The 12,785-nt window shown below is 31.0% G+C and overlaps 1 pseudogene; it reads left to right on the top strand.

The window, feature by feature from the left end:
- Positions 1 to 6,841: 6,841 nt before the first annotated feature.
- LOC115982294 lies at positions 6,842 to 12,256 on the top strand (annotated as a pseudogene).
- The last annotated feature ends 529 nt before the right edge of the window (positions 12,257 to 12,785 follow it).

Raw genomic sequence — 12,785 nt, forward strand, 5'->3', positions numbered from 1 at the left:
GAAGAGAAGACCACTGAACAGTGCTACCTTGGTCACTGCAACTCACAAAGAACTGATAAGGGTGTCTGATGGGACAAGTGCTCAAGTAGAGGTTTGGATGATCAACAAGTGTAAAGCCCAGATGATAGGAGAGGGTCTATATAATATGTAGAAGTCCCCCAAGAGAAGAGGAGGAGAAAACGGGGAGAAAGAGAGGAGAGAACATTGTAGAGAAATTTTATTTGCATGAATCTGTGCCCATTAATCAAGTTTGAGACCTTATCATCTGAGAAGGATCTCTTTTCACTGCTACCTCCTTTCGTTCTTGTTTCTATATCTCCTAAGCCCATGCAACAAACCGTTTAAGCCAACTGGAACCAAGTTCTTTAGCCCATACTCTACAAAAAATTCATTGTGTGGGACTTTTAGGGCCAAGACTTGATCAACAAGGATCGGGTCAACTAGAATCGTGTCCCTACAGAAAAAATTTGAATATATTAACGTCACAAAAAAAATGCAAATACATGAAATATTACAATTTTTTTGTACTAACAAAGAGAATAAGAAAAAAAATAGACTAATAAAAGATAAAGTGCAAATTAAAAATGTTGATATGAGAATAATGAAGTGACAACAATAATTTCATAACAAATCTTATGCAACAAGTTGTTAGCCTATTATTGGTAGGTAAAACATGTCAATATTGAATCTGAATTAGAATTAGTAACAGCTTACCACATAAGATTTATTATGAAATTATTATGAAAATGTTATGGATGTAGCATTATTCTTATATTTATTGAACTCAAATTCTTATGATTTTCAAGTAAAGGTGTTCAACATCTTTATTAGGGTAGTCAAAATAAGTTAATTTAGTATATAATATATATATATATATACATTTTTTTTTTTAGTTAGAGTGATCACGGAACATATTAGTTTAAAATTATTATTTATATAATTTTTTTTTTTTTTGCATGTATAAATTTTTTTTTTTGACAAGTGAGGCTAGTCCTAGGACCAATCCTCACATACAAGTAGAGCCGCCAGAGTTAGAATGTCATTTTTATATGGATATATCACTAGTATCATTTTTACTATGTATCAATTAAAACAAATCATATCAACCTTGGTAAAAATAAATAAATAAATAAAAATTCCAAATAAAAATATGAAAGTTTTTGTCACTCTAAATTTGTGGAAAAATAAATATAGTAATACTACATCCAAAATAATATTATAAAAACTTCTAAGTATCAAACTGTTATTAGTGGATAAAAAAAAATATTATCAATAATAGACCCAAATTAGAATTAATAATAATTTATAAGTTATATTCTTTTGTGAAAATATTGCACACTTAACCTTGTTCCTAAAAAAAATGCCATATTTGCAGTACACGTTAATGGTTGTTGCGTGTATTATTTGCATGACCGGTCAAGTACGCATGGCAGTGATGTCACGTGAGTATACCAAGTCCTCAGTCAACGGTCATAAAGGAAGTTTGTTTTTCTTCTTCTTTCTCTTTTTTCTTTATCTGTTAAACATATGTATTGGATTAATTACTTAGGATTAAACATTTTCTATTAATGATGTCACTATAAATGAGTGTTGTTTTTGTCTCCGTCTTTTCTTCTCATCATTTTTTTTAATTAATTAATTAATTAATTGACAAGTGTAAGATTGAATTTATTCAACCATCTAATTGGCTTTATTCCGTGCCAAATTTGCTTGTAATTCAGCATTTAGTAACCCTGTATTTAGGTGGGTTTGATGTAAGGGTAGTGAGTGAGATAGAGTGAAGATTGCTTAAGAGTGTGCAAGAAAATAGAGACTCGCGGCTTGGCCTCGCGGGTGACTCGCGGCTGCAAGCCGCCAGACGCAGCACACGTGCCAAGCATGTTGGAAGGTGAACAGTCATGCAAGCTGGAGCACTATAGGACAAAACAGGACAACTGGCCATACGGTTATCTCGCGACTAAATCTCGCGACTTAGTCAAGCCGCGAGCCACCCCTGTTTTGTAAAACCTAACGTTTCACATTCCTCTACCACTCCAATATAAATACCCCTTTTACCCACGATTGTAAGAGAGCTTCCAGAGAGAATTTTGAGAGAGAAACCCTAAAGAAAAACAAGATTGATTCACCCACAATCTATACATTAGAGTCTCTTCAAATTCCTCAACTCTCTTCCTCTCCATTGTCAAATCCTTGAGAGGCATTATACCAAACCTGATTCTCACCATTATCATTACTGTGAGAGAGCTGTTTGGATTTCTGGGAAGCAGTTAAGAAGGAACCAATCTTCATTGGTTGATGCTACGGTCTAGTAGCAGAATCCGGGAAGTTAGAAAAGAAAAAGGTTCGGCGCAACCTCGTTGGAGCAAGAAGTTTGGAGGGCTTAGGTGCACTGGGTAGATTAGGCTTGGAGGGTCTATTGCTATCCATGTATCCCAACTGTATTTTCTAGTGGATTGTTTACCGCTTGGAGGGCGGCGGAGAGGTTTTACGCTGAGGGTTTCGGTTTCCTCTTCGATAACACATCGCGTGTTGTCTTTGTGTTTGCATCTTCCTTTCTCTCTATCTTTGCCTTTTTATTATCTGCTGTGGATTGTGTTTTAATTTGGCTTAGATAGTTTTTTAACCTATTCCATATTATAGTTTATGTTAAGTTTCCACACACTTGTTGTTTGACATAATGCTTGAATTGGTTAAGTTGTAATTTGGGGGTCTAAACGTTCAAAGGTGTTTATACACGTTTTTGAACTTTCAACAAGAGATTTGGATGAAAGGTTTCATAAACCTGAAACTTTTCTTGGGTTCAGCCCATGTGATAATCCATTTAATGGAGAAATTATAAGGTCCTATGGTGGAGTCTTACCCAGGTGACGTGGTCCACCATTCCATTTAAAAACTTTCACCTGTTTAAAATTGTTAAGTTAATTTTTTTTTAAAAAAAAAAACAAAAACCAATTACTGATTCAGCAATTTTAAACAGGTGGAAGTTTTTTAGTAGAATAATGAACAAGCGAAATAGTCCACCAATGGACTATATAATTTTTCCATTCAATGGGCTTATAATAAGAATTCTACTTCAAGGAGAATTAGGGAGTTGGTGAACTCCTAGAAAAGCAAAAGGAAATCCTAATTTAGTTGGAATTAATTAGGGGACCATGTGTTAGAAAAATTATTAAATAAATTAGCCATAGTACCTATTGAAAAAGAAATGTGAGCTAAACCTATAACACAAAAATGTTATTAGTAATTTTCCATCTCAAAAGCAAGAAAATTTAAATTTTAAATGAAAAAAAATCAAAATATAAATATTCTTCAATTAATATTTAAATATAAGAAAAAATTCTACTTAAAATTTTCGCTTTCCCCACATTGGTTGAGCCGATCGACCTTAACCAAAAGAGGAGAAATTATTTTCTCCAGCTAATCTTAAATGAAATAAATATTTTATTGGATCTAATCATGCACTTATGTGTTTAGTGTATTCTTTGTTGGAATAGTGTAAAAAGATGGGGAAAACAAGAAGTACGTTTATCATTGAGGGAAGCTTATGAAATTTTCTTTATGAGATTTTTCCTAAATTCCCTGTTGAGATTATATTTATTTGTAATATCAACAGGTCTTTTTTTTTTTCCCCCATTTTTTAAGATGCAAGAAATTGACCATGTTATTTTGAAAATTGATTATACTTGAATATTGGGTCGTTAAATATAGCATCCTCGCTAAGACAGACATAGCAAAAAAAAAAAATAGCAAATAGGGACACAAAATTTTCACAAGAATCACAACCCTTTTCTCAAGTTTGTTAAGATATAGTGACAATTTCCTCTATGATCTTGGAGTCAGAAATCAGAAATAATTTTTCCGCTGCATTTTGAAACTGATTTTGCCTATCAAAATATTGTAGTGAGCACTTTGTACTGTTCATTGTGGAGCTCTGTACGTTTTCATCCCAAGCACAAGGATGCTGATTCCTGAGAAAGGTATGTGCATTGTAAGCATGTGTAGAAGTTTGAGTAATGTTATTTGTAATTTTTTGAAATACATGTAGATGAAAAGTGCGTGGAAATGTATATAATATTGTTTAAAAATTGAAAATAAATTATTTAACAATTCTACTAAACGGTTAAAGGAGGAAGTGAATGTGGATGAATAATGGAGCTCTTTAGGGTCATGGAGAAAAGTATGCTCTTTTGGCTTTTTAGGAGGTGACACTGACAACTTCAATATTAATGATGTTATTTGTCATTTTAATGAATCTTTTTCCTTAATATTGGTAAAAATTGAGTTTATGTGCGGAGAAAGGTAGAATTTAGTACCATGAAAATGATGTGACAATTTGTGATTGTTCAAAAAATTTTCCTTTCTACACTAGCTATTGTACATCCTATTTTTGATAATTTGGTATTTTAAACAGTTTTAGGACCTTTCTTGAGACATGCACTAGATTATTAAATAGTAGAACCTAAATATCTTACTTAACAAATTTCATTTATTATATATATATATATATATATATATATAAAATGTTTAACTTCTAGTTAACCCGCTAATATTATACTATATAAATTTTTGAGGTCCTACAACTATATTATATTAATCATTCCTTTATTTTCATTATTATTCAGCCTTTGTCTCTGCTATAATTGCAAAAGGAATTATGATAACTTTACCACCTTTGCTTAACACTATTATGGGTTCTAATACCACTTGTTAAAAAAAATTACATGTTGGAAAGACTATAATTAAGTAGTTAATATAACATATATATAAAGACATCACATGACCAAAAAGATTAAGCTTATAATGAGCTTGGACCTAAATATGTTATATTAGTTATTTTCTCTTCCCCTTATTATTTAATATGAGATTTCACTCATACGTATATCTAACGAAAAAGAAAAAATAAAATAAAATAAAATGAAGATGATGACATGGTCATCTTCAGCCAACTTTCAACTACAGTTGCATGCTTTTCCGCCTTCGACTTCTTTTGCATACAAAGGGCCCGTTGACGACACACCAAAACAAAATAATGACTTCCATATTCCACGAAACAATAATGAAGCATCGATCACATACTAATAAATTCTCCTTTTCATCTCTCTTCATTGCTTTTTCTTTTTTTTATTTTTATTTTTTTACTTTGTTGAAACTAAAAACGTATTATTGATTTCAATCCAATGTATAGCCATGCCAAGTGGATTCATAAAAAAAAAATAAAAAAAAAAGGGGAGGAGATGCCAAGTAGAGTCTAAAACTATTAGTATTAGTACACAAGGATAAGAGTATAACGTAAAGTGTGAACCTTATAGTATTACATAAAGGTAAAAAGCGGTAATAATATTACATAAAGGTTAAAATTGGCAAAAATACAATTCACACCCACTAATTTTGTCCAAAAATTATTTTGATTCTTTAAGTTTGAAATTGATCATTTTAGTTTGTAATTTGCACCAAAAACATTTTAGTTCTTTAAGTTTGAAATTTTCATTTTAGTCTGGTAACTAAATCATTCAAAAATCATTTGTCTTTTAAAGACTCACTAAGTGTTCGTTTGAGAACAACTTATTTGGCTGAAATTGAAAACTTTTTGTTAAAAGTACTGTAGATAAAGATAAAAGTTAGATGAATAGTACAGCAAAACTCATTAATAGTATCAAAAAGTGCAGTAGGACCCATGAATAGTCGCAAAAAATAAATTAAAATTGCAAATAAGTTGAAATTTTCAGCTCAGCTTGTCCCAAATGGAAACTTAGTCAAGTAACTTTGCCTAAAAATAACTCAAAAATACAAATTTAAAGGAGTAGAACAATTTTTGGGTATATTTATTGGGCTAAAATGATCATTTTCAAACTTCAAAAACTAAAATGACTTTGGAGTAAACTTGTTGAATTAAAATGACCAAATTCCAACTTTTTAAATGACTAAAATGATTTTTAAGCAAAGTTAGCGGTGTAAATTGCATTTTTACCTAATAATTTGTTACATGCACTAATACACATTAATGCACACAAACGAAAAAACAAGTAATTAAAATAATGATTCAAGTCAAAATTTCTAACTTGGTCATTTAATTGCTTTTTCGCTACGCGTAGAGGTGTTTGTACTTTGTATGCGTGTAATAAACGCTACATCCTAGAAAACGTGGTTTGTGGTTGGAAGGGGACGACTCTAGACTCAGCGGGGAGGGTTTGAGTTGAGAGACGAGAGGGAAAGGAACGTTTGAGTGCCCATTGGGGAAAAAATATCTTATCCCTTTATCTGTATATGAATATGATTAAATTTATTAAAAATAATAATACACGTGAAGAGTAGACAAAAACATACTCGAAATAATAAAAAATTGAGAGACAAACAAACTGGCTAGAGAACGAAGAATAGGACAAAAGTAATAACAAGACAGTCAACAAAGATTGTGCAGAAAAAAACAGTAAACGAGAAGATTAGACAAAAATAGATTCGAAATAATAACCGACACACGAACAAACTGGCTATACCTATATATATTAGGACGAAAGATAACAGAGGAAAAGTAGTAGTAAGACTTTGAACAAAGACTAGACATTTACACAAAGACTCCACAAGTATGGCAGAAGAAGAATGCACCCCCAGAGCTTGCATGAGAGGGAAAGAACTTGCGTGGAACATGGCACAAGTGGAGAAAGATAAATACTGTCCAAATCGTAATTAAAGTATAGAGTTTAAGTATTTACGTAAATTACGTTACGTCCTTTTCAACCAAAATGAAACAAATTATTTTATTCATTTTGAAGTAAAGATATATCTATAAATATTCCTGATTCTTCGTAATCACATTAACATCCACTCCTTTTACTCCAAGTGAAGGAACACATTACACACAACTCTCTCCAGTCTCCAATAACCTTGTCAATTGTTAGATGCAAAAAATGGAGTATAAATGGATTGTACCATTTACAATATTGGCATTTATATTAGTGCTAGTGAATTGTGACAACTCTTATTACCGTCGTCGTTATGTTCCGAAGCCCTGTACTCTCTGCAACACACGTAGAGGTCTATGCTGTATGTTGATGGAGGAAGGCGAAGGAATATGCTGCAACGGGAGTGTTGGTCAGAACGTCCAGAATACCGACTTTAGACGCATGAATCCGTATGACGGTGCTGGCAAAACTTCTGAGCCGTCGTCTTGGTCAAAAGAGTTCTGGAACTACACGTCTTTTATCACTGCCGCAGATCAGTACCAGCCTTATGGCTTTGGTACTACCTACAAGGACGGGGGGAAGGTTTCCCTTGGAAAAATGGAAGTCGCAGCCTTACTTGCACATATCGGCAGCAAAGTAACCTGTGAGTTCAGAGTTTCTCTCTAATTTGAGTTTTTCTGTTGTTGGTGTGGTTGAATATATATGTATACATTCCGTCTGGCTTTGATGTCGTATATAGACGAGATCAAATTGTTTACTGTGTTTCAACTTAATTTCAAGACTTTTGTTCTTTTGAGAAACAACTTTCTTTCTTTTCTTTTCTTTTTTCTTTCTTTTTTTTTTTTTTTTTTTTTTTTTTGAGAAAATGAGAAACAACTTTCAAGACTTACTTTATATCCATAAAATTATTATTTTACATCTTATAACATTATAAAATTTGCACTGCACATTTATTTAATCTATAATATAAATCTTATATTAATAATACAATGTAAATCACCACCACCTTAGTGCAGTGGTTATTCTATAAGTATAAATGTTTATAGGGTGTAGGAGGCAAGAGCCGATATTTAAATTTTTAGGAGGGAACTTCACACATATATACATTTAGATTAGACTAGAGTAGAAATTCTATCTTTAAAAATATATATATATATATATATATTATGTAAATCTATAACTATCTTTTACATCTTTCATATGCATATCTATTTTCTACATTTTATATAATTTGGAATTACAATTTAATAATTTAAAATATGTGTATAAGCATATATTATTGTGGATATCGTGTATAGAGATGTAAAAAATAAGTGTGAGTGAATATTTATAGTAAATTATATTGTAGGCCTAGGAGATTGTTTGGTTTGGATCGAATCTTAGAATTTGTTTTTTATATTTTATATATATATATATATATATATATTTTTTTTTAACCTCCTTTTCCTAATTATTTTTAAGAGTTTTTTTCCTCAATAAAATACTTAGTTATCTAAAAACAACGGAGTCGCCAAGCAAGAAAAGACTACCCCCCATTCTTTAAAAGAAAGTCTTTTACCTTTTATATATATAAATATATATTTATATATATATATATATATATATTATTTTGCTTGCCTTTTTCTCAAAAAAAAAAAAGATATATTTATTATCGGACCCGATCGTTATTTTTTTTTTTTGGAAACCGCTTTGATACTAAGCGAAGATATAATACGTTATAAGATATGTTAAGGTACAGACCATAACAAGTTTGGAGAACATCTCTACAACACCCCATATTTTGAGGGGGAGAAAAAAGCACCTATAGATTTCGTCCTAACCTAACTAAAGCTTCTATTAAAAAATAAAAAGGTAAAAAAGCTAATTTTTTTATTAAAAAAATAATAATAATAATTTAAAAGAGTTTCAACGTATAACGTCCGTTTATAATAATAGCTCTTTATCATCAGACTAAAACATCAATTAATTTTTGGTGAGTTGAGCTAACTAGAACCTATGATTGGTCAAACTCACACTTTAAATTTTTATTTATTTCTTGATAGTTCCTACTTCTCACATACTTTCACCCTTCTCACGCGAAGTCAATGGTTAAAATAACTGGTCCTATTAAAATAATTAAAAAATCACTATTTTATTATTTTATACTTAACAATGTTTGAGTCTGTAAATATGTAAAATAAAATCAATTTCAACTAATAATTTTGTTAATATTTAAAAGGACAAGGGACCAAACGATGAAATTGACAATTAATGTTAAAATTTGAGGGGCTATATATAATTGGTACAATTTATAGTAGAGGGGCCAAATTAAACATTACATGTTTAGTAATAATCTTAAATTGAGTTGAAAAACTGTCTCTTGGCTGCCCATATTTAACTTAAGTGAGATAGAGTTGTTTTTCTTATTTAGTTTCATTTGAGATAAAATTGTTTTGTGGAAAATGTTAATGGAAATAATTATATCTCACATCAAACTAAACAAGAAAAGTTAAGAGATAATTTTCTTTTAACCCACTTTTTTTAATACTCCCAAATACAGGAAAATACGAAAAATTATTTTCATATAAAATTTTCCATTAAAACTAACGGAATGTAAATTATTTTATCTAATCTATTTGTTTCTAAGGAAAACATTGTGTGTAGATAGTTTCCGCATTTTTGGTATTTGGTAGCATCAGAAAAAATGAGTCAAAAGAAAATTATATTTAGTCAACAGAAAAAATATGCTTTATTTTTTTTTTTTTAATTTCTCCAGTAAATTTCTTTTGGCAAACAATCATATCTCACGGCAAACTAAAAATAAAGAAAGGTAGAAGATCATTTTAAAACTCTTTTAAGGTTGCTACTAAACATAGGAAAATAAAATAATTGTATAAAAAAATAGAAAATACTACCATTTTACCTACATTTTGAGATCACGGTCAATATAGTCCCCACATTTTGGTAACTGTTAATTTAGTCTCTATTATTTTCAACTTAAAGTCAATTTGGTACCTACTGTTAATTCACTAAAAGAAAATGCCTACATGGCTGATGGTGTGCATCCCATTGGCACACACATGACAAACAAAATAATATAAAATTAAGTACTTAACATTTAAAAGTCATGTTAGAACCCAAAAAAAATAATAATAATCTTGAAATTTTAATTGAAAAAATTATGAATTTTTTTTTTTAATCCTCATTTTTTTAAAAAAAAAAATTCTTTTCTATGCTTACACTTTCTTAGCAATCAAAAAAAATACCCGGTAACACACCAATAGAAAATCTAAACCAAATAAAATCCCTCACATAATCAAACACTACATAACTAGTTCCCCCTTCCTACTAGAAATCTTTTCTTTATGTTTGACCGAACCCCAACCTCCATGGCCATAATCTTGATCCTCCAAAAATATCATCCCTTCTAGTTCACCATTGCATGCCACTGCTAGCATTGGCAATGACATCCCTTTGTTTCTCACTATGAAGCTCTCTCTCTCTCACTCACAAGCCAAACCCTCTCGCAAGCTCACACCACAACCATCTCCTCTATTGATTTCATTCCTTTTCCCTTTCTCACTCTAGCCTCAACTCTCTATCTACTTAACCTAAACCCTAAAGGTTCTACTCTTTCTCTCTCTTCTCAAACGGGTGTCTAGAGGGGACATCTACGCCGCATGGCACAAGATTTGTGAAATGTTGGTTGTCAGGGTTCTTATGATGTGTATGTGGATGACAAGTTATGTGTGAATAGAGGAATTTATTGTATGGGTTGTGAATATGTGATGTTTGTGTTTGATTAGTGCGCACTTGTTCTTGATTGGGGCTTGATCAGTTCTTTTTGTGTGTTTGGTTTTGTAAGGAGTTTTATTTTGGTTGGGATTTTCATATTGGTGTGCTGCTAGAATTGTGTTTGGTAGCTAAGAAATTGCAAGAATACAAAAGAAAATTTAAAAAATTAAGGACTATTTTTTAATTCATTTAACTTATTTATCTATTTCAATTAATTTTTCCAGTTATTTTTTTGTTTTTAAAATGGCTTTTTTCTTTTTAAATGAAATGCTTACGTGGCTTTTAAATATTAATTATTTAATTTTATATTATTTTGTTTGCCATATGTGTGCTAGCAATGCACACTGTTAGTGAATTAACGGTATCGACTAATTTGATTGTTATCAAAACGTAGGAATCATATTGACTATGACTCTAAAATGTAGAGACCAAAATGATATTTTTGGCTATAAAATATAAAATTTAAAAAATAACTCATTTTTTAGAAAATATTAACGTTGAAACAAATAGAACTAAAATAACAAATTAAATTGGGAACTAAATTCACTTAGGGAACTATGTATTGATGAATTAGCTATCTGTAAATAAAGTAGTATATGAACAATGATTAATAATATTTGGTTCATTAAATCTCCAAGCAAAGTGTGGATGATATTTTTTAGGTGACGATGAAGGGTACGTTTCTAGACCTGTAACTTGCGGTTTATGCAATTACAAGGAAAAGAATACCAGCTTTCATTATTGTGATGAGAACTACAAAGACATTTATCCATGTGCACCTGGAGTTGCATATTATGGTCGAGTGCTCTACCTATCTATTGGTATCTATCTTATCAATAAATAGCAATAATTATACATTCTTTATATCTTTGCATCAAATGATTTTATCATTTATATCGTTCAATTTTATTTAAGTTGAAACTTCTTTAGAATTTTTATGTTTGCCTTTAAAAAAAAAAAAAAAAAAAAAAAACCGTGATCATTTTCTAGCATAATTCAAATATGTGTTCCTAAGTTATGCATTCATCATACAAAATCTAGGTAACCGATTCTTGAGAAAAACATGTGCAACCTAATTTTTGGTAAAACTAAATACAAGAATTTTCCTTTTCTTAAAGACATAACATTTTGCTTTACAACTGTAAGACTTGTATGTATCTTTTGTTTCCTTCCCTTAAAGAAACTGTAGATCAATTGACAGCTTCGTGACACAATCCAATGGATTCTCTTTATTCATGATATCCATCAGTAACTACAATTATGGAGAAGCCACTAAAGATTTGAATGTGGATTTGTTGAACCATCCAGAATACATAGAAAAAAATGCTACCTTGGCCTTCCTGGTTGCAATTTGGAGGTGGATGACGCCAATAAAAGAAAATCAACCTTCAGCACACGATGTCTTTATTGGCAACTGGAAACCCACCGAGAATGACAATTTGGCCAAGAGAGTTTCAGGTTTTGGTACTACCATGAATGTGCTCTATGGAAATCTTGTTTGTGGTAAAGGTAATAATGAGACGTCCATGAACAACATCATCGATTATTACCTACATTACCTTGATCGTATAGGTGTTAACCCAAACGAAGCTGGGCCTCATGAATTGCTTAGTTGTGCTGACCAGGTTCCTTTCAATCCATCTGTTGCCTTACCTCCTTGAGCTTTGTTTGGTGTCGATGGATAGTCCATACTTTATTGAACCAATCCTCTTTTAAAGGTAATGCATTAATAAATTTTTAAGAACCTATCAAGTAGCAAGAAGGAGATGTTGAAAGACAAACATGGAATAAGAGTTTGTATAGACTATGGTGCAGTTTGGATAGGGCGTTGCGCGTCTACGTTTCAAGTTTTCTGCGTTTTTTTTTTTTTTTTTTTTTATTCTCCCCAGCCGCAACTGTTGACCCGGTCTTCTGTGAACAGTGCATTTGTGCACTATTCACGGGTCCCACAAACTCCACTTTTTATCAACTTTTTCATTAAAAATGAGTCCCACAACACTATTCACAGATTTAAAAATTATTTTGCTACAGTGTTTTCTGTTTTCTGTTTTCAGTTTTAGCAAAATAAGTTTTATCCAAATAGACTATGTGTGTCATGTTATGCTGAACTTGCTTAGAGGATAAGAGATTGCCTAGTTTTGTGTGACTCTTAGGATATACTTTTGTTTTCAATTTCCTAATTAATATCGTGTAATTAGTTAGTGTGGATTGTATATGAACCTCTCTATGTTTGTGTTATATGCATTTTAATTGTGAAATCTTGAATTATAAATTCGTAAAACCATCAGCATGTATTATTTAGATTAGTCACATGACTCATTAAATAGACCA

This window comes from Quercus lobata, chromosome 3 (genome assembly GCF_001633185.2).
Source record: "Quercus lobata isolate SW786 chromosome 3, ValleyOak3.0 Primary Assembly, whole genome shotgun sequence".
In the NCBI taxonomy this organism is placed as follows: domain Eukaryota; kingdom Viridiplantae; phylum Streptophyta; class Magnoliopsida; order Fagales; family Fagaceae; genus Quercus; species Quercus lobata.